Genomic DNA, 22,909 nt, shown 5'->3' on the forward strand with positions numbered 1-22,909 from the left:
GGTTTTTATCATCGGAAACAGAATTAGCCCTCGACGTCTGAACAACTTTTTTGGAAAATATCCCTAAGCTGCGCGGTCACAATTTCTTCTCAAAATCTGACGTTCTGCAATTCACTCAAAAATGTTGGCAAACTGTTTCAAGTGATCCCCTGAAATATTTTTAGGTGGAAACAGATGGGTTTTTATCATCGGAAACAGAATTAGCCCTTGACGTCTGAACAACTTTTTTTGAAAAAATCCCTAAGCCGCGCGGTCACAATTTCTTCTCAAAATCGGACGTTCTGCAATTCACTCAAAAATGTTGGCAAACTGTTGCAAGTGATCCCCTAAAATGTTTTTCGGTGGAAACAGATGGGTTTTTATCATCGGAAACAGAATTAGCCCTCGACGTCTGAACAACTTTTTTTGAAAAAATCCCTAAGCCGCGCGGTCACAATTTCTTCTCAAAATCTGACGTTCTGCAATTCACTCAAAAATGTTGGCAAACTGTTGCAAGTGATCCCCTGAAATGTTTTACGGTGGAAACAGATGGGTTTTTAACATCGGAAACAGAATTAGCCCGCGACGTCTGAACAACTTTTTTTGAAAAAATCCCTAAGCCGCGCGGTCATAATTTCTTCTCAAAATCTGACGTTCTGCAATTCACTCAAAAATGTTGGCAAACTGTTGCAAGTGATCCCCTGAAATGTTTTTCGGTGGAAACAGATGGGTTTTTATCATCGGAAACAGAATCATCCCTCGACGTCTTAACAACTTTTTTTGAAAAAATCCCTAAGCCGCGCGGTCACAATTTCTGCTAAAAATCTGATGTTCTGCAATTCACAGAAAAATGTTGGCAAACTGTTGCAAGTGATCCCCTGAAATGTTTTTCGGTGGAAACAGATGGGTTTTTATCATCGGAAACAGAATTAGCCCTCGACGTCTGAACAACTTTTTTTGAAAAAATCCCTAAGCCGCGCGGTCACAATTTCTTCTCAAAATCTGACGTTCTGCAATTCACTGAAAAATGTTGGCAAAGTGTTGCAAGTGATCTCCTGAAATATTTTTCGGTGGAAACAGATGGGTTTTTATCATCGGGAACAGAAATAGCCCTTGACGTCTGAACAACTTTTTTTGAAAAAATCCCTAAGCCGCGCGGTCACAATTTCTTCTCAAAATCTGACGTTCTGCAATTCTACCAAAAATGTTGGCAAACTGTTGCAAGTGATCCCCTGAAATGTTTTTCAGTGGAAACATATGGGTTTTTATCATCGGAAACAGAATCAGCCCTCGACGTCTGAACAACTTTTTTTGAAAAAATCCCTAAGCCGCGCGGTCACAATTTCTTCTCATATTCTGACGTTCTGCAATTCACTCAAAAATGTTGACAAACTGTTGCAAGTGATCCCCTGAAATGTTTTTCGGAGGAAACAGATGGGTTTTTATCATCGGAAACAGAATTAGCCCTCGACGTCTGAACAACTTTTTTGGAAAAAATCCCTAAGCTGCGCGGTCACAATTTCTTCTCAAAATCTGACGTTCTGCAATTCACTCAAAAATGTTGGCAAACTGTTTCAAGTGATCCCCTGAAATATTTTTAGGTGGAAACAGATGGGTTTTTATCATCGGAAACAGAATTAGCCCTTGACGTCTGAACAACTTTTTTTGAAAAAATCCCTAAGCCGCGCGGTCACAATTTCTTCTCAAAATCGGACGTTCTGCAATTCACTCAAAAATGTTGGCAAACTGTTGCAAGTGATCCCCTAAAATGTTTTTCGGTGGAAACAGATGGGTTTTTATCATCGGAAACAGAATTAGCCCTCGACGTCTGAACAACTTTTTTTGAAAAAATCCCTAAGCCGCGCGGTCACAATTTCTTCTCAAAATCTGACGTTCTGCAATTCACTCAAAAATGTTGGCAAACTGTTGCAAGTGATCCCCTGAAATGTTTTACGGTGGAAACAGATGGGTTTTTAACATCGGAAACAGAATTAGCCCGCGACGTCTGAACAACTTTTTTTGAAAAAATCCCTAAGCCGCGCGGTCATAATTTCTTCTCAAAATCTGACGTTCTGCAATTCACTCAAAAATGTTGGCAAACTGTTGCAAGTGATCCCCTGAAATGTTTTTCGGTGGAAACAGATGGGTTTTTATCATCGGAAACAGAATCATCCCTCGACGTCTTAACAACTTTTTTTGAAAAAATCCCTAAGCCGCGCGGTCACAATTTCTGCTAAAAATCTGATGTTCTGCAATTCACAGAAAAATGTTGGCAAACTGTTGCAAGTGATCCCCTGAAATGTTTTTCGGTGGAAACAGATGGGTTTTTATCATCGGAAACAGAATTAGCCCTCGACGTCTGAACAACTTTTTTTGAAAAAATCCCTAAGCCGCGCGGTCACAATTTCTTCTCAAAATCTGACGTTCTGCAATTCACTGAAAAATGTTGGCAAAGTGTTGCAAGTGATCTCCTGAAATATTTTTCGGTGGAAACAGATGGGTTTTTATCATCGGGAACAGAAATAGCCCTTGACGTCTGAACAACTTTTTTTGAAAAAATCCCTAAGCCGCGCGGTCACAATTTCTTCTCAAAATCTGACGTTCTGCAATTCTACCAAAAATGTTGGCAAACTGTTGCAAGTGATCCCCTGAAATGTTTTTCAGTGGAAACATATGGGTTTTTATCATCGGAAACAGAATCAGCCCTCGACGTCTGAACAACTTTTTTTGAAAAAATCCCTAAGCCGCGCGGTCACAATTTCTTCTCATATTCTGACGTTCTGCAATTCACTCAAAAATGTTGACAAACTGTTGCAAGTGATCCCCTGAAATGTTTTTCGGTGGAAACAGATGGGTTTTTATCATCGGAAACAGAATTAGCCCTCGACGTCTGAACAACTTTTTTGGAAAAAATCCCTAAGCCGCGCGGTCACAATTTCTTCTCAAAATCTGACGTTCTGCAATTCACTCAAAAATGTTGGCAAACTGTTTCAAGTGATCCCCTGAAATATTTTTAGGTGGAAACAGATGGGTTTTTATCATCGGAAACAGAATTAGCCCTTGACGTCTGAACAACTTTTTTTGAAAAAATCCCTAAGCCGCGCGGTCACAATTTCTTCTCAAAATCGGACGTTCTGCAATTCACTCAAAAATGTTGGCAAACTGTTGCAAGTGATCCCCTAAAATGTTTTTCGGTGGAAACAGATGGGTTTTTATCATCGGAAACAGAATTAGCCCTCGACGTCTGAACAACTTTTTTTGAAAAAATCCCTAAGCCGCGCGGTCACAATTTCTGCAAAAAATCTGACGTTCTGCAATTCACAGAAAAGTGTTGGCAAACTGTTGCAAGTGATCCCCTGAAATGTTTTACGGTGGAAACAGATGGGTTTTTATCATCGGAAACAGAATTAGCCCTCGACGTCTGAACAACTTTTTTTGAAAAAATCCCTAAGCCGCGCGGTCACAATTTCTTCTCAAAATCGGACGTTCTGCAATTCACTCAAAAATGTTGGCAAACTGTTGCAAGTGATCCCCTGAAATGTTTTTCGGTGGAAACAGATGGGTTTTTAACATCGGAAACAGAATTAGCCCGCGACGTCTGAACAAATTTTTTTGAAAAAATCCCTAAGCCGCGCGGTCACAATTTCTGCTAAAAATCTGATGTTCTGCAATTCACAGAAAAATGTTGGCAAACTGTTGCAAGTGATCCCCTGAAATGTTTTTCGGTGGAAACAGATGGGTTTTTATCATCGGAAACAGAATTAGCCCTCGACGTCTGAACAACTTTTTTTGAAAAAATCCCTAAGCCGCGCGGTCACAATTTCTTCTCAAAATCTGACGTTCTGCAATTCACTGAAAAATGTTGGCAAAGTGTTGCAAGTGATCCCCTGAAATGTTTTACGGTGGAAACAGATGGGTTTTTATCATCGGAAACAGAATTAGCCCTCGACGTCTGAACAACTTTTTTTGAAAAAATCCCTAAGCCGCGCGGTCACAATTTCTTCTCAAAATCGGAGGTTCTGCAATTCACTCAAAAATGTTGGCAAACTGTTGCAAGTGATCCCCTGAAATGTTTTTCAGTGGAAACAGATGGGTTTTTAACATCGGAAACAGAATTAGCCCGCGACGTCTGAACAAATTTTTTTGAAAAAATCCCTAAGCCGCGCGGTCACAATTTCTGCTAAAAATCTGATGTTCTGCAATTCACAGAAAAATGTTGGCAAACTGTTGCAAGTGATCCCCTGAAATGTTTTTCGGTGGAAACAGATGGGTTTTTATCATCGGAAACAGAATTAGCCCTCGACGTCTGAACAACTTTTTTTGAAAAAATCCCTAAGCCGCGCGGTCACAATTTCTTCTCAAAATCTGACGTTCTGCAATTCTACCAAAAATGTTGGCAAACTGTTGCAAGTGATCCCCTGAAATGTTTTTCAGTGGAAACATATGGGTTTTTATCATCGGAAACAGAATCAGCCCTCGACGTCTGAACAACTTTTTTTGAAAAAATCCCTAAGCCGCGCGGTCACAATTTCTTCTCATATTCTGACGTTCTGCAATTCACTCAAAAATGTTGACAAACTGTTGCAAGTGATCCCCTGAAATGTTTTTCGGAGGAAACAGATGGGTTTTTATCATCGGAAACAGAATTAGCCCTCGACGTCTGAACAACTTTTTTGGAAAAAATCCCTAAGCTGCGCGGTCACAATTTCTTCTCAAAATCTGACGTTCTGCAATTCACTCAAAAATGTTGGCAAACTGTTTCAAGTGATCCCCTGAAATATTTTTAGGTGGAAACAGATGGGTTTTTATCATCGGAAACAGAATTAGCCCTTGACGTCTGAACAACTTTTTTTGAAAAAATCCCTAAGCCGCGCGGTCACAATTTCTTCTCAAAATCGGACGTTCTGCAATTCACTCAAAAATGTTGGCAAACTGTTGCAAGTGATCCCCTAAAATGTTTTTCGGTGGAAACAGATGGGTTTTTATCATCGGAAACAGAATTAGCCCTCGACGTCTGAACAACTTTTTTTGAAAAAATCCCTAAGCCGCGCGGTCACAATTTCTTCTCAAAATCTGACGTTCTGCAATTCACTCAAAAATGTTGGCAAACTGTTGCAAGTGATCCCCTGAAATGTTTTACGGTGGAAACAGATGGGTTTTTAACATCGGAAACAGAATTAGCCCGCGACGTCTGAACAACTTTTTTTGAAAAAATCCCTAAGCCGCGCGGTCATAATTTCTTCTCAAAATCTGACGTTCTGCAATTCACTCAAAAATGTTGGCAAACTGTTGCAAGTGATCCCCTGAAATGTTTTTCGGTGGAAACAGATGGGTTTTTATCATCGGAAACAGAATCATCCCTCGACGTCTTAACAACTTTTTTTGAAAAAATCCCTAAGCCGCGCGGTCACAATTTCTGCAAAAAATCTGACGTTCTGCAATTCACAGAAAAGTGTTGGCAAACTGTTGCAAGTGATCCCCTGAAATGTTTTACGGTGGAAACAGATGGGTTTTTATCATCGGAAACAAAATTAGCCCTCGACGTCATAACGACTTTTTTGGAAAAAATCCCTAAGCCGCGCGGTCACAATTTCTTCTCAAAATCGGACGTTCTGCAATTCACTCAAAAATGTTGGCAAACTGTTGCAAGTGATCCCCTGAAATGTTTTTCGGTGGAAACAGATGGGTTTTTATCATCGGAAACAAAATCAGCCCTCGACGTCTTAACAACTTTTTTTGAAAAAATCCCTAAGCCGCGCGGTCACAATTTCTGCAAAAAATCTGACGTTCTGCAATTCACAGAAAAGTGTTGGCAAACTGTTGCAAGTGATCCCCTGAAATGTTTTACGGTGGAAACAGATGGGTTTTTATCATCGGAAACAGAATTAGCCCTCGACGTCTGAACAACTTTTTTTGAAAAAATCCCTAAGCCGCGCGGTCACAATTTCTTCTCAAAATCGGACGTTCTGCAATTCACTCAAAAATGTTGGCAAACTGTTGCAAGTGATCCCCTGAAATGTTTTTCGGTGGAAACAGATGGGTTTTTAACATCGGAAACAGAATTAGCCCGCGACGTCTGAACAATTTTTTTTGAAAAAATCCCTAAGCCGCGCGGTCACAATTTCTGCTAAAAATCTGATGTTCTGCAATTCACAGAAAAATGTTGGCAAACTATTGCAAGTGATCCCCTGAAATGTTTTTCGGTGGAAACAGATGGGTTTTTATCATCGGAAACAGAATTAGCCCTTGACGTCTGAACAACTTTTTTTGAAAAAATCCCTAAGCCGCACGGTCACAATTTCTGCTCAAAATCTGACGTTCTGCAATTCACAGAAAAGTGTTGGCAAACTCTTGCAAGTGATCCCCTGAAATGTTTTTCGGTGGAAACAGATGGGTTTTTAACATCGGAAACAGAATTAGCCCGCGACGTCTGAACAACTTTTTTTGAAAAAATCCCTAAGCCGCGCGGTCATAATTTCTAATCAAAATCTGACGTTCTGCAATTCTCCCAAAAATGTTGGCAAACTGTTGCAAGTGATCCCCTGAAATGTTTTTCAGTGGAAATAGATGGGTTTTTATCATCGGAAACAGAATTAGCCCTTGACGTCTGAACAACTTTTTTTGAAGAAATCCCTAAGCCGCGCGGTCACAATTTCTTCTCAAAATCTGACGTTCTGCAATTCTCCCAAAAATGTTGGCAAACTGTTGCAAGTGATCCCCTGAAATGTTTTTCAGTGGAAACAGATGGGTTTTTATCATCGGAAACAGAATTAGCCCTTGACGTCTGAACAACTCTTTTTGAAAAAATCCCTAAGCCGCGCGGTCACAATTTCTGCAAAAAATCTGACGTTCTGCAATTCACAGAAAAGTGTTGGCAAACTGTTGCAAGTGATCCCCTGAAATGTTTTACGGTGGAAACAGATGGGTTTTTATCATCGGAAACAGAATTAGCCCTCGACGTCTGAACAACTTTTTTTGAAAAAATCCCTAAACCGCGCGGTCACAATTTCTTCTCAAAATCTGACGTTCTGCAATTCACAGAAAAGTGTTGGCAAACTGTTGCAAGTGATCCCCTGAAATGTTTTACGGTGGAAACAGATGGGTTTTTATCATCGGAAACAGAATTAGCCCTCGACGTCTGAACAACTTTTTTTGAAAAAATCCCTAAGCCGCGCGGTCACAATTTCTTCTCAAAATCTGACGTTCTGCAATTCACTCAAAAATGTTGGCAAACTGTTGCAAGTGATCCCCTGAAATGTTTTTCGGTGGAAACAGATGGGTTTTTATCATCGGAAACAGAATTAGCCCTCGACGTCAGAACAACTTTTTTGGAAAAAATCCCTAAGCCGCGCGGTCACAATTTCTTCTCAAAATCGGACGTTCTGCAATTCACTCAAAAATGTTGGCAAACTGTTGCAAGTGATCCCCTGAAATATTTTTAGGTGGAAACAGATGGGTTTTTATCATCGGAAACAGAATTAGCCCTCGACGTCTGAACAACTCTTTTTGAAAAAATCCCTAAGCCGCGCGGTCACAATTTCTGCAAAAAATCTGACGTTCTGCAATTCACAGAAAAGTGTTGGCAAACTGTTGCAAGTGATCCCCTGAAATGTTTTACGGTGGAAACAGATGGGTTTTTATCATCGGAAACAGAATTAGCCCTCGACGTCAGAACAACTTTTTTGGAAAAAATCCCTAAGCCGCGCGGTCACAATTTCTTCTCAAAATCGGACGTTCTGCAATTCACTCAAAAATGTTGGCAAACTGTTGCAAGTGATCCCCTGAAATGTTTTTCGGTGGAAACAGATGGGTTTTTATCATCGGAAACAGAAATAGCCCTTGACGTCTGAACAACTTTTTTTGAAAAAATCCCTAAGCCGCGCGGTCACAATTTCTGCAAAAAATCTGACGTTCTGCAATTCACAGAAAAGTGTTGGCAAACTGTTCCAAGTGATCCCCTGAAATGTTTTTCAGTGGAAACAGATGGGTTTTTATCATCGGAAACAGAATCAGCCCTCGACGTCTGAACAACTTTTTTGGAAAAAATCCCTAAGCCGCGCGGTCACAATTTCTGCTCAAAATCGGACGTTCTGCAATTCACTCAAAAATGTTGGCAAACTGTTGCAAGTGATCCCCTGAAATGTTTTTCGGTGGAAACAGATGGGTTTTTATCATCGGAAACAGAATCAGCCCTCGACGTCTGAACAACTTTTTTGGAAAAAATCCCTAAGCCGCGCGGTCACAATTTCTGCTCAAAATCGGACGTTCTGCAATTCACTCAAAAATGTTGGCAAACTGTTGCAAGTGATCCCCTGAAATGTTTTTCGGTGGAAACAGATGGGTTTTTATCATCGGAAACAGAATTAGCCCTCGAAGTCTGAACAACTTTTTTTGAAAAAATCCCTAAGCCGCGCGGTCACAATTTCTTCTCAAAATCTGACGTTCTGCAATTCACTCAAAATGTTGGCAAACTGTTGCAAGTGATCCCCTGAAATGTTTTACGGTGGAAACAGATGGGTTTTTAACATCGGAAGCAGAATTAGCCCGCGACGTCTGAACAACTTTTTTTGAAAAAATCCCTAAGCCGCGCGGTCATAATTTCTTCTCAAAATCTGACGTTCTGCAATTCACTCAAAAATGTTGGCAAACTGTTGCAAGTGATCCCCTGAAATGTTTTTCGGTGGAAACAGATGGGTTTTTATCATCGGAAACAGAATTAGCCCTCGACGTCTGAACAACTCTTTTTGAAAAAATCCCTAGGCCGCGCGGTCACAATTTCTTCTCAAAATCGGACGTTCTGCAATTCACTCAAAAATGTTGGCAAACTGTTGCAAGTGATCCCCTGAAATGTTTTTCGGTGGAAACAGATGGGTTTTTATCATCGGAAACAGAATCAGCCCTCGACGTCTTAACAACTTTTTTTGAAAAAATCCCTAAGCCGCGCGGTCACAATTTCTGCAAAAAATCTGACGTTCTGCAATTCACAGAAAAGTGTTGGCAAAGTGTTGCAAGTGATCCCCTGAAATGTTTTTCGGTGGAAACAGATGGGTTTTTATCATCGGAAACAAAATTAGCCCTCGACGTCATAACAACTTTTTTGGAAAAAATCCCTAAGCCGCGCGGTCACAATTTCTTCTCAAAATCGGACGTTCTGCAATTCACTCAAAAATGTTGGCAAACTGTTGCAAGTGATCCCCTGAAATGTTTTTCGGTGGAAACAGATGGGTTTTTATCATCGGAAACAGAATCAGCCCTCGACGTCTTAACAACTTTTTTTGAAAAAATCCCTAAGCCGCGCGGTCACAATTTCTGCAAAAAATCTGACGTTCTGCAATTCACAGAAAAGTGTTGGCAAACTGTTGCAAGTGATCCCCTGAAATGTTTTTCGGTGGAAACAGATGGGTTTTTATCATCGGAAACAGAATTAGCCCTCGACGTCTGAACAACTTTTTTTGAAAAAATCCCTAAACCGCGCGGTCACAATTTCTTCTCAAAATCGGACGTTCTGCAATTCACTCAAAAATGTTGGCAAACTGTTGCAAGTGATCCCCTGAAATGTTTTTCGGTGGAAACAGATGGGTTTTTAACATCGGAAACAGAATTAGCCCGCGACGTCTGAACAAATTTTTTTGAAAAAATCCCTAAGCCGCGCGGTCACAATTTCTGCTAAAAATCTGATGTTCTGCAATTCACAGAAAAATGTTGGCAAACTGTTGCAAGTGATCCCCTGAAATGTTTTTCGGTGGAAACAGATGGGTTTTTATCATCGGAAACAGAATTAGCCCTCGACGTCTGAACAACTTTTTTTGAAAAAATCCCTAAGCCGCGCGGTCACAATTTCTTCTCAAAATCTGACGTTCTGCAATTCACTGAAAAATGTTGGCAAAGTGTTGCAAGTGATCTCCTGAAATATTTTTCGGTGGAAACAGATGGGTTTTTATCATCGGGAACAGAAATAGCCCTTGACGTCTGAACAACTTTTTTTGAAAAAATCCCTAAGCCGCGCGGTCACAATTTCTTCTCAAAATCTGACGTTCTGCAATTCAACCAAAAATGTTGGCAAACTGTTGCAAGTGATCCCCTGAAATGTTTTTCAGTGGAAACATATGCGTTTTTATCATCGGAAACAGAATCAGCCCTCGACGTCTGAACAACTTTTTTTGAAAAAATCCCTAAGCCGCGCGGTCACAATTTCTTCTCATATTCTGACGTTCTGCAATTCACTCAAAAATGTTGACAAACTGTTGCAAGTGATCCCCTGAAATGTTTTTCGGTGGAAACAGATGGGTTTTTATCATCGGAAACAGAATTAGCCCTCGACGTCTGAACAACTTTTTTGGAAAAAATCCCTAAGCCGCGCGGTCACAATTTCTTCTCAAAATCTGACGTTCTGCAATTCACTCAAAAATGTTGGCAAACTGTTTCAAGTGATCCCCTGAAATATTTTTAGGTGGAAACAGATGGGTTTTTATCATCGGAAACAGAATTAGCCCTTGACGTCTGAACAACTTTTTTTGAAAAAATCCCTAAGCCGCGCGGTCACAATTTCTTCTCAAAATCTGACGTTCTGCAATTCACTCAAAAATGTTGGCAAACTGTTGCAAGTGATCCCCTGAAATGTTTTTCGGTGGAAACAGATGGGTTTTTATCATCGGAAACAGAATCAGCCCTCGACGTCTTAACAACTTTTTTTGAAAAAATCCCTAAGCCGCGCGGTCACAATTTCTGCAAAAAATCTGACGTTCTGCAATTCACAGAAAAGTGTTGGCAAACTGTTGCAAGTGATCCCCTGAAATGTTTTACGGTGGAAACAGATGGGTTTTTATCATCGGAAACAGAATTAGCCCTCGACGTCTGAACAACTTTTTTTGAAAAAATCCCTAAGCCGCGCGGTCACAATTTCTTCTCAAAATCGGACGTTCTGCAATTCACAGAAAAGTGTTGGCAAACTGTTGCAAGTGATCCCCTGAAATGTTTTTCGGTGGAAACAGATGGGTTTTTATCATCGGAAACAGAATTAGCCCTCGACGTCTGAACAACTTTTTTTGAAAAAATCCCTAAGCCGCGCGGTCACAATTTCTTCTCAAAATCGGAGGTTCTGCAATTCACTCAAAAATGTTGGCAAACTGTTGCAAGTGATCCCCTGAAATGTTTTTCGGTGGAAACAGATGGGTTTTTAACATCGGAAACAGAATTAGCCCGCGACGTCTGAACAAATTTTTTTGAAAAAATCCCTAAGCCGCGCGGTCACAATTTCTGCTAAAAATCTGATGTTCTGCAATTCACAGAAAAATGTTGGCAAACTGTTGCAAGTGATCCCCTGAAATGTTTTTCGGTGGAAACAGATGGGTTTTTATCATCGGAAACAGAATTAGCCCTCGACGTCTGAACAACTTTTTTTGAAAAAATCCCTAAGCCGCGCGGTCACAATTTCTTCTCAAAATCTGACGTTCTGCAATTCTACCAAAAATGTTGGCAAACTGTTGCAAGTGATCCCCTGAAATGTTTTTCAGTGGAAACATATGGGTTTTTATCATCGGAAACAGAATCAGCCCTCGACGTCTGAACAACTTTTTTTGAAAAAATCCCTAAGCCGCGCGGTCACAATTTCTTCTCATATTCTGACGTTCTGCAATTCACTCAAAAATGTTGACAAACTGTTGCAAGTGATCCCCTGAAATGTTTTTCGGAGGAAACAGATGGGTTTTTATCATCGGAAACAGAATTAGCCCTCGACGTCTGAACAACTTTTTTGGAAAAAATCCCTAAGCCGCGCGGTCACAATTTCTTCTCAAAATCTGACGTTCTGCAATTCACTCAAAAATGTTGGCAAACTGTTTCAAGTGATCCCCTGAAATATTTTTAGGTGGAAACAGATGGGTTTTTATCATCGGAAACAGAATTAGCCCTTGACGTCTGAACAACTTTTTTTGAAAAAATCCCTAAGCCGCGCGGTCACAATTTCTTCTCAAAATCGGACGTTCTGCAATTCACTCAAAAATGTTGGCAAACTGTTGCAAGTGATCCCCTAAAATGTTTTTCGGTGGAAACAGATGGGTTTTTATCATCGGAAACAGAATTAGCCCTCGACGTCTGAACAACTTTTTTTGAAAAAATCCCTAAGCCGTGCGGTCACAATTTCTTCTCAAAATCTGACGTTCTGCAATTCACTCAAAAATGTTGGCAAACTGTTGCAAGTGATCCCCTGAAATGTTTTACGGTGGAAACAGATGGGTTTTTAACATCGGAAACAGAATTAGCCCGCGACGTCTGAACAACTTTTTTTGAAAAAATCCCTAAGCCGCGCGGTCATAATTTCTTCTCAAAATCTGACGTTCTGCAATTCACTCAAAAATGTTGGCAAACTGTTGCAAGTGATCCCCTGAAATGTTTTTCGGTGGAAACAGATGGGTTTTTATCATCGGAAACAGAATCATCCCTCGACGTCTTAACAACTTTTTTTGAAAAAATCCCTAAGCCGCGCGGTCACAATTTCTGCAAAAAATCTGACGTTCTGCAATTCACAGAAAAGTGTTGGCAAAGTGTTGCAAGTGATCCCCTGAAATGTTTTTCGGTGGAAACAGATGGGTTTTTATCATCGGAAACAAAATTAGCCCTCGACGTCATAACAACTTTTTTGGAAAAAATCCCTAAGCCGCGCGGTCACAATTTCTTCTCAAAATCGGACGTTCTGCAATTCACTCAAAAATGTTGGCAAACTGTTGCAAGTGATCCCCTGAAATGTTTTTCGGTGGAAACAGATGGGTTTTTATCATCGGAAACAGAATCAGCCCTCGACGTCTTAACAACTTTTTTTGAAAAAATCCCTAAGCCGCGCGGTCACAATTTCTGCAAAAAATCTGACGTTCTGCAATTCACAGAAAAGTGTTGGCAAACTGTTGCAAGTGATCCCCTGAAATGTTTTTCGGTGGAAACAGATGGGTTTTTATCATCGGAAACAGAATTAGCCCTCGACGTCTGAACAACTTTTTTTGAAAAAATCCCTAAACCGCGCGGTCACAATTTCTTCTCAAAATCGGACGTTCTGCAATTCACTCAAAAATGTTGGCAAACTGTTGCAAGTGATCCCCTGAAATGTTTTTCGGTGGAAACAGATGGGTTTTTAACATCGGAAACAGAATTAGCCCGCGACGTCTGAACAAATTTTTTTGAAAAAATCCCTAAGCCGCGCGGTCACAATTTCTGCTAAAAATCTGATGTTCTGCAATTCACAGAAAAATGTTGGCAAACTGTTGCAAGTGATCCCCTGAAATGTTTTTCGGTGGAAACAGATGGGTTTTTATCATCGGAAACAGAATTAGCCCTCGACGTCTGAACAACTTTTTTTGAAAAAATCCCTAAGCCGCGCGGTCACAATTTCTTCTCAAAATCTGACGTTCTGCAATTCACTGAAAAATGTTGGCAAAGTGTTGCAAGTGATCTCCTGAAATATTTTTCGGTGGAAACAGATGGGTTTTTATCATCGGGAACAGAAATAGCCCTTGACGTCTGAACAACTTTTTTTGAAAAAATCCCTAAGCCGCGCGGTCACAATTTCTTCTCAAAATCTGACGTTCTGCAATTCAACCAAAAATGTTGGCAAACTGTTGCAAGTGATCCCCTGAAATGTTTTTCAGTGGAAACATATGCGTTTTTATCATCGGAAACAGAATCAGCCCTCGACGTCTGAACAACTTTTTTTGAAAAAATCCCTAAGCCGCGCGGTCACAATTTCTTCTCATATTCTGACGTTCTGCAATTCACTCAAAAATGTTGACAAACTGTTGCAAGTGATCCCCTGAAATGTTTTTCGGTGGAAACAGATGGGTTTTTATCATCGGAAACAGAATTAGCCCTCGACGTCTGAACAACTTTTTTGGAAAAAATCCCTAAGCCGCGCGGTCACAATTTCTTCTCAAAATCTGACGTTCTGCAATTCACTCAAAAATGTTGGCAAACTGTTTCAAGTGATCCCCTGAAATATTTTTAGGTGGAAACAGATGGGTTTTTATCATCGGAAACAGAATTAGCCCTTGACGTCTGAACAACTTTTTTTGAAAAAATCCCTAAGCCGCGCGGTCACAATTTCTTCTCAAAATCTGACGTTCTGCAATTCACTCAAAAATGTTGGCAAACTGTTGCAAGTGATCCCCTGAAATGTTTTTCGGTGGAAACAGATGGGTTTTTATCATCGGAAACAGAATCAGCCCTCGACGTCTTAACAACTTTTTTTGAAAAAATCCCTAAGCCGCGCGGTCACAATTTCTGCAAAAAATCTGACGTTCTGCAATTCACAGAAAAGTGTTGGCAAACTGTTGCAAGTGATCCCCTGAAATGTTTTACGGTGGAAACAGATGGGTTTTTATCATCGGAAACAGAATTAGCCCTCGACGTCTGAACAACTTTTTTTGAAAAAATCCCTAAGCCGCGCGGTCACAATTTCTTCTCAAAATCGGACGTTCTGCAATTCACAGAAAAGTGTTGGCAAACTGTTGCAAGTGATCCCCTGAAATGTTTTTCGGTGGAAACAGATGGGTTTTTATCATCGGAAACAGAATTAGCCCTCGACGTCTGAACAACTTTTTTTGAAAAAATCCCTAAGCCGCGCGGTCACAATTTCTTCTCAAAATCGGAGGTTCTGCAATTCACTCAAAAATGTTGGCAAACTGTTGCAAGTGATCCCCTGAAATGTTTTTCGGTGGAAACAGATGGGTTTTTAACATCGGAAACAGAATTAGCCCGCGACGTCTGAACAAATTTTTTTGAAAAAATCCCTAAGCCGCGCGGTCACAATTTCTGCTAAAAATCTGATGTTCTGCAATTCACAGAAAAATGTTGGCAAACTGTTGCAAGTGATCCCCTGAAATGTTTTTCGGTGGAAACAGATGGGTTTTTATCATCGGAAACAGAATTAGCCCTCGACGTCTGAACAACTTTTTTTGAAAAAATCCCTAAGCCGCGCGGTCACAATTTCTTCTCAAAATCTGACGTTCTGCAATTCTACCAAAAATGTTGGCAAACTGTTGCAAGTGATCCCCTGAAATGTTTTTCAGTGGAAACATATGGGTTTTTATCATCGGAAACAGAATCAGCCCTCGACGTCTGAACAACTTTTTTTGAAAAAATCCCTAAGCCGCGCGGTCACAATTTCTTCTCATATTCTGACGTTCTGCAATTCACTCAAAAATGTTGACAAACTGTTGCAAGTGATCCCCTGAAATGTTTTTCGGAGGAAACAGATGGGTTTTTATCATCGGAAACAGAATTAGCCCTCGACGTCTGAACAACTTTTTTGGAAAAAATCCCTAAGCCGCGCGGTCACAATTTCTTCTCAAAATCTGACGTTCTGCAATTCACTCAAAAATGTTGGCAAACTGTTTCAAGTGATCCCCTGAAATATTTTTAGGTGGAAACAGATGGGTTTTTATCATCGGAAACAGAATTAGCCCTTGACGTCTGAACAACTTTTTTTGAAAAAATCCCTAAGCCGCGCGGTCACAATTTCTTCTCAAAATCGGACGTTCTGCAATTCACTCAAAAATGTTGGCAAACTGTTGCAAGTGATCCCCTAAAATGTTTTTCGGTGGAAACAGATGGGTTTTTATCATCGGAAACAGAATTAGCCCTCGACGTCTGAACAACTTTTTTTGAAAAAATCCCTAAGCCGTGCGGTCACAATTTCTTCTCAAAATCTGACGTTCTGCAATTCACTCAAAAATGTTGGCAAACTGTTGCAAGTGATCCCCTGAAATGTTTTACGGTGGAAACAGATGGGTTTTTAACATCGGAAACAGAATTAGCCCGCGACGTCTGAACAACTTTTTTTGAAAAAATCCCTAAGCCGCGCGGTCATAATTTCTTCTCAAAATCTGACGTTCTGCAATTCACTCAAAAATGTTGGCAAACTGTTGCAAGTGATCCCCTGAAATGTTTTTCGGTGGAAACAGATGGGTTTTTATCATCGGAAACAGAATCATCCCTCGACGTCTTAACAACTTTTTTTGAAAAAATCCCTAAGCCGCGCGGTCACAATTTCTGCAAAAAATCTGACGTTCTGCAATTCACAGAAAAGTGTTGGCAAACTGTTGCAAGTGATCCCCTGAAATGTTTTACGGTGGAAACAGATGGGTTTTTATCATCGGAAACAAAATTAGCCCTCGACGTCATAACAACTTTTTTGGAAAAAATCCCTAAGCCGCGCGGTCACAATTTCTTCTCAAAATCGGACGTTCTGCAATTCACTCAAAAATGTTGGCAAACTGTTGCAAGTGATCCCCTGAAATGTTTTTCGGTGGAAACAGATGGGTTTTTATCATCGGAAACAAAATCAGCCCTCGACGTCTTAACAACTTTTTTTGAAAAAATCCCTAAGCCGCGCGGTCACAATTTCTGCAAAAAATCTGACGTTCTGCAATTCACAGAAAAGTGTTGGCAAACTGTTGCAAGTGATCCCCTGAAATGTTTTACGGTGGAAACAGATGGGTTTTTATCATCGGAAACAGAATTAGCCCTCGACGTCTGAACAACTTTTTTTGAAAAAATCCCTAAGCCGCGCGGTCACAATTTCTTCTCAAAATCGGACGTTCTGCAATTCACTCAAAAATGTTGGCAAACTGTTGCAAGTGATCCCCTGAAATGTTTTTCGGTGGAAACAGATGGGTTTTTAACAGTGGAAACAGAATTAGCCCGCGACGTCTGAACAAATTTTTTTGAAAAAATCCCTAAGCCGCGCGGTCACAATTTCTGCTAAAAATCTGATGTTCTGCAATTCACAGAAAAATGTTGGCAAACTATTGCAAGTGATCCCCTGAAATGTTTTTCGGTGGAAACAGATGGGTTTTTATCATCGGAAACAGAATTAGCCCTTGACGTCTGAACAACTTTTTTTGAAAAAATCCCTAAGCCGCACGGTCACAATTTCTGCTCAAAATCTGACGTTCTGCAATTCACAGAAAAGTGTTGGCAAACTCTTGCAAGTGATCCCCTGAAATGTTTTTCGGTGGAAACAGATGGGTTTTTAACATCGGAAACAGAATTAGCCCGCGACGTCTGAACAACTTTTTTTGAAAAAATCCCTAAGCCGCGCGGTCATAATTTCTAATCAAAATCTGACGTTCTGCAATTCTCCCAAAAATGTTGGCAAACTGTTGCAAGTGATCCCCTGAAATGTTTTTCAGTGGAAATAGATGGGTTTTTATCATCGGAAACAGAATTAGCCCTTGACGTCTGAACAACTTTTTTTGAAGAAATCCCTAAGCCGCGCGGTCACAATTTCTTCTCAAAATCTGACGTTCTGCAATTCACTCAAAAATGTTGGCAAACTGTTGCAAGTGATCCCCTGAAATGTTTTTCGGTGGAAACAGATGGGTTTTTATCATCGGAAACAGAATTAGCCCTCGACGTCTGAACAACTTTTTTTGAAAAAATCCCTAAGCCGCGCGGTCACAACTTCTTCTCAAAATCTGACGTTCTGCAATTCACAGGAAAATGTTGGCAAACTGTTGCAAGTGATCCCCTGAAATGTTTTTCGGTGGAAACAGATGGGTTTTTATCATCGGAAACAGAATCAGCCCTCGACGTCTTAACAACTTTTTTGGAAAAAATCCCTAAGCCGCGCGGTCACAATTTCTGCAAAAAATCTGACGTTCTGCAATTCACTCAAAAATGTTGGCAAACTGTTGCAAGTGATCCCCTGAAATGTTTTTTGGTGGAAACAGATGGGTTTTTATCATCGGAAACAGAATTAGCCCTCGACGTCTGAACAACTTTTTTTGAAAAAATCCCTAAGCCGCGCGGTCACAATTTCTTCTCAAAATCTGACGTTCTGCAATTCCCTGAAAAATGTTGGCAAAGTGTTGCAAGTGATCTCCTGAAATATTTTTCGGTGGAAACAGATGGGTTTTTATCATCGGGAACAGAAATAGCCCTTGACGTCTGAACAACTTTTTTTGAAAAAATCCCTAAGCCGCGCGGTCACAATTTCTTCTCAAAATCTGACGTTCTGCAATTCTCCCAATAATGTTGGCAAACTGTTGCAAGTGATCCCCTGAAATGTTTTTCAGTGGAAACAGATGGGTTTTTATCATCGGAAACAGAATCAGCCTTCGACGTCTGAACAACTTTTTTGGAAAAAATCCCTAAGCCGCGCGGTCACAATTTCTGCTCAAAATCTGACGTTCTGCAATTCACTCAAAAATGTTGGCAAACTGTTGCAAGTGATCCCCTGAAATGTTTTTCGGTGGAAACAGATGGGTTTTTATCATCGGAAACAGAATTAGCCCTCGACGTCAGAACAATTTTTTTGGAAAAAATCCCTAAGCCGCGCGGTCACAATTTCTTCTCAAAATCTGACGTTCTGCAATTCACTCAAAAATGTTGGCAAACTGTTTCAAGTGATCCCCTGAAATGTTTTTCGGTGGAAACAGATGGGTTTTTAACATCGGAAACAGAATTAGCCCGCGACGTCTGAACAACTTTTTTGGAAAAAATCCCTAAGCCGCGCGGTCACAATTTCTTCTCAAAATCTGACGTTCTGCAATTCACTCAAAAATGTTGGCAAACTGTTTCAAGTGATCCCCTGAAATATTTTTAGGTGGAAACAGATGGGTTTTTATCATCGGAAACAGAATTAGCCCTTGACGTCTGAACAACTTTTTTTGAAAAAATCCCTAAGCCGCGCGGTCACAATTTCTTCTCAAAATCGGACGTTCTGCAATTCACTCAAAAATGTTGGCAAACTGTTGCAAGTGATCCCCTGAAATGTTTTTCGGTGGAAACAGATGGGTTTTTATCATCGGAAACAGAATTAGCCCTTGACGTCTGAACAACTTTTTTTGAAAAAATCCCTAAGCCGCGCGGTCACAATTTCTGCTCAAAATCTGACGTTCTGCAATTCACAGAAAAGTGTTGGCAAACTGTTGCAAGTGATCCCCTGAAATGTTTTTCGGTGGAAACAGATGGGTTTTTAACATCGGAAACAGAATTAGCCCGCGACGTCTGAACAACTTTTTTTGAAAAAATCCCTAAGCCGCGCGGTCATAATTTCTGATCAAAATCTGACGTTCTGCAATTCTCCCCAAAATGTTGGCAAACTGTTGCAAGTGATCCCCTGAAATGTTTTTCAGTGGAAATAGATGGGTTTTTATCATCGGAAACAGAATTAGCCCTTGACGTCTGAACAACTTTTTTTGAAGAAATCCCTAAGCCGCGCGGTCACAATTTCTTCTCAAAATCTGACGTTCTGCAATTCTCCCAAAAATGTTGGCAAACTGTTGCAAGTGATCCCCTGAAATGTTTTTCAGTGGAAACAGATGGGTTTTTATCATCGGAAACAGAATTAGCCCTTGACGTCTGAACAACTTTTTTTGAAAAAATCCCTAAGCCGCGCGGTCACAATTTCTGCTCAAAATCTGACGTTCTGCAAATCACAGAAAAGTGTTGGCAAACTGTTGCAAGTGATCCCCTGAAATGTTTTTCGGTGGAAACAGATGGGTTTTTATCATCGGAAACAGAATTAGCCCTCGACGTCAGAACAACTTTTTTTGAAAAAATCCCTAAGCCGCGCGGTCACAATTTCTTCTCAAAATCTGACGTTCTGCAATTCACTCAAAAATGTTGGCAAACTGTTGCAAGTGATCCCCTGAAATGTTTTTCGGTGGAAACAGATGGGTTTTTATCATCGGAAACAGAATTAGCCCTCGACGTCAGAACAACTTTTTTGGAAAAAATCCCTAAGCCGCGCGGTCACAATTTCTTCTCAAAATCTGACGTTCTGCAATTCACTCAAAAATGTTGGCAAACTGTTTCAAGTGATCCCCTGAAATATTTTTAGGTGGAAACAGATGGGTTTTTATCATCGGAAACAGAATTAGCCCTCGACGTCTGAACAACTCTTTTTGAAAAAATCCCTAAGCCGCGCGGTCACAATTTCTTCTCAAAATCGGACGTTCTGCAATTCACTCAAAAATGTTGGCAAACTGTTGCAAGTGATCCCCTGAAATGTTTTTCGGTGGAAACAGATGGGTTTTTATCATCGGAAACAGAATCAGCCCTCGACGTCTTAAAACTTTTTTTGAAAAAATCCCTAAGCCGCGCGGTCACAATTTCTTCTCAAAATCTGACGTTCTGCAATTCACTCAAAAATGTTGGCAAACTGTTGCAAGTGATCCCCTGAAATGTTTTTCGGTGGAAACAGATGGGTTTTTATCATCGGAAACAGAATCAGCCCTCGACGTCTTAAAACTTTTTTTGAAAAAATCCCTAAGCCGCGCGGTCACAATTTCTGCCAAAAATCTGACGTTCTGCAATTCACAGAAAAGTGTTGGCAAACTGTTGCAAGTGATCCCCTGAAATGTTTTACGGTGGAAACAGATGGGTTTTTATCATCGGAAACAGAATCAGCCTTCGACGTCTTAAAACTTTTTTTGAAAAAATCCCTAAGCCGCGCGGTCACAATTTCTGCAAAAAATCTGACGTTCTGCAATTCACAGAAAAGTGTTGGCAAACTGTTGCAAGTGATCCCCTGAAATGTTTTACGGTGGAAACAGATGGGTTTTTATCATCGGAAACAGAATTAGCCCTCGACGTCAGAACAACTTTTTTGGAAAAAATCCCTAAGCCGCGCGGTCACAATTTCTTCTCAAAATCTGACGTTCTGCAATTCACTCAAAAATGTTGGCAAACTGTTTCAAGTGATCCCCTGAAATGTTTTTCGGTGGAAACAGATGGGTTTTTAACATCGGAAACAGAATTAGCCCGCGACGTCTGAACAACTTTTTTGGAAAAAATCCCTAAGCCGCGCGGTCACAATTTCTTCTCAAAATCTGACGTTCTGCAATTCACTCAAAAATGTTGGCAAACTGTTTCAAGTGATCCCCTGAAATATTTTTAGGTGGAAACATATGGGTTTTTATCATCGGAAACAGAATTAGCCCCTGACGTCTGAACAACTTTTTTTGAAAAAATCCCTAAGCCGCGCGGTCACAATTTCTTCTCAAAATCGGACGTTCTGCAATTCACTCAAAAATGTTGGCAAACTGTTGCAAGTGATCCCCTGAAATGTTTTTCGGTGGAAACAGATGGGTTTTTATCATCGGAAACAGAATTAGCCCTTGACGTCTGAACAACTTTTTTTGAAAAAATCCCTAAGCCGCACGGTCACAATTTCTGCCAAAAATCTGACGTTCTGCAATTCACAGAAAAGTGTTGGCAAACTGTTGCAAGTGATCCCCTGAAATGTTTTTCGGTGGAAACAGATGGGTTTTTAACATCGGAAACAGAATTAGCCCGCGACGTCTGAACAACTTTTTTTGAAAAAATCCCTAAGCCGCGCGGTCATAATTTCTTCTCAAAATCTGACGTTCTGCAATTCACTCAAAAATGTTGGCAAACTGTTTCAAGTGATCCCCTGAAATATTTTTAGGTGGAAACATATGGGTTTTTATCATCGGAAACAGAATTAGGCCTTGACGTCTGAACAACTTTTTTTGAAAAAATCCCTAAGCCGCGCGGTCACAATTTCTTCTCAAAATCGGACGTTCTGCAATTCACTCAAAAATGTTGGCAAACTGTTGCAAGTGATCCCCTGAAATGTTTTTCGGTGGAAACAGATGGGTTTTTATCATCGGAAACAGAATTAGCCCTCGACGTCAGAACAACTTTTTTGGAAAAAATCCCTAAGCCGCGCGGTCACAATTTCTTCTCAAAATCTGACGTTCTGCAATTCACTCAAAAATGTTGGCAAACTGTTTCAAGTGATCCCCTGAAATGTTTTTCGGTGGAAACAGATGGGTTTTTAACATCGGAAACAGAATTAGCCCGCGACGTCTGAACAACTTTTTTGGAAAAAATCCCTAAGCCGCGCGGTCACAATTTCTTCTCAAAATCTGACGTTCTGCAATTCACTCAAAAATGTTGGCAAACTGTTTCAAGTGATCCCCTGAAATATTTTTAGGTGGAAACATATGGGTTTTTATCATCGGAAACAGAATTAGCCCTTGACGTCTGAACAACTTTTTTTGAAAAAATCCCTAAGCCGCGCGGTCACAATTTCTTCTCAAAATCGGACGTTCTGCAATTCACTCAAAAATGTTGGCAAACTGTTGCAAGTGATCCCCTGAAATGTTTTTCGGTGGAAACAGATGGGTTTTTATCATCGGAAACAGAATTAGCCCTTGACGTCTGAACAACTTTTTTTGAAAAAATCCCTAAGCCGCACGGTCACAATTTCTGCTCAAAATCTGACGTTCTGCAATTCACAGAAAAGTGTTGGCAAACTCTTGCAAGTGATCCCCTGAAATGTTTTTCGGTGGAAACAGATGGGTTTTTAACATCGGAAACAGAATTAGCCCGCGACGTCTGAACAACTTTTTTTGAAAAAATCCCTAAGCCGCGCGGTCATAATTTCTAATCAAAATCTGACGTTCTGCAATTCTCCCAAAAATGTTGGCAAACTGTTGCAAGTGATCCCCTGAAATGTTTTTCAGTGGAAATAGATGGGTTTTTATCATCGGAAACAGAATTAGCCCTTGACGTCTGAACAACTTTTTTTGAAGAAATCCCTAAGCCGCGCGGTCACAATTTCTTCTCAAAATCTGACGTTCTGCAATTCTCCCAAAAATGTTGGCAAACTGTTGCAAGTGATATCCTGAAATGTTTTTCAGTGGAAACAGATGGGTTTTTATCATCGGAAACAGAATTAGCCCTTGACGTCTGAACAACTTTTTTTGAAAAAATCCCTAAGCCGCGCGGTCACAATTTCTGCTCAAAATCTGACGTTCTGCAATTCACAGAAAAGTGTTGGCAAACTGTTGCAAGTGATCCCCTGAAATGTTTTTCGGTGGAAACAGATGGGTTTTTAACATCGGAAACAGAATTAGCCCGCGACGTCTGAACAACCTTTTTTGAAAAAATCCCTAAGCCGCGCGGTCAC

Source organism: Podarcis vaucheri, assembly GCF_965113315.1.
Source record: "Podarcis vaucheri genome assembly, chromosome: 2".
In the NCBI taxonomy this organism is placed as follows: Eukaryota; Metazoa; Chordata; class Lepidosauria; order Squamata; family Lacertidae; genus Podarcis; species Podarcis vaucheri.